Genomic DNA, 587 nt, shown 5'->3' on the forward strand with positions numbered 1-587 from the left:
GTGAGCATCTGAAATTTATTGTGTTCAGCCTTGTGCTTGCGGCACTCGATTTCTTCATTCCGGTTGTGACAAACCTTAAAGGCTAGCACCAAGATCTCAGTCTGCAGGGTGGCAGGGACTTGTTTGAGCTTTTTGAGTTTGGCCCGGATGTCGGGGTAGCTCTGCAAGAGGAAATATGTCATAAGGACATGATGGCCATCTGGAGTTTTGGGATCTAGGTTAAGCCGATCCAGAAATTCCGATGGGATCTCCTTTCGCTTTTGAATAATCTCTTGTAATTTTTGGAAATTGACAGCCTTACGTGCCACTTTTTTGAGCCCAGCAATAATAAATGCGGAGAATCAGTCCCTACTCTGTATGCCAGCTTGTGTATTATAATCCCAGTCGGGAGTTTGATCTGGGGAAGCAAGTGGCCCGGGAGGGTGATTGGGATTAACTCGGTGAATTTCACCGCATGAGCTCTGGCAAGTTCCCAGACTCTGGTACATTCCTCAAGAAGGAGAGTATTAGCCAATAACATATATATATATATATATATATATATATATATATATATATATATATATATATATATATATATATATCAT

The sequence above is a fragment of the Marmota marmota genome, unplaced genomic scaffold (genome assembly GCF_001458135.2).
Source record: "Marmota marmota marmota unplaced genomic scaffold, marMar, whole genome shotgun sequence".
Lineage (NCBI taxonomy): Eukaryota > Metazoa > Chordata > Mammalia > Rodentia > Sciuridae > Marmota > Marmota marmota.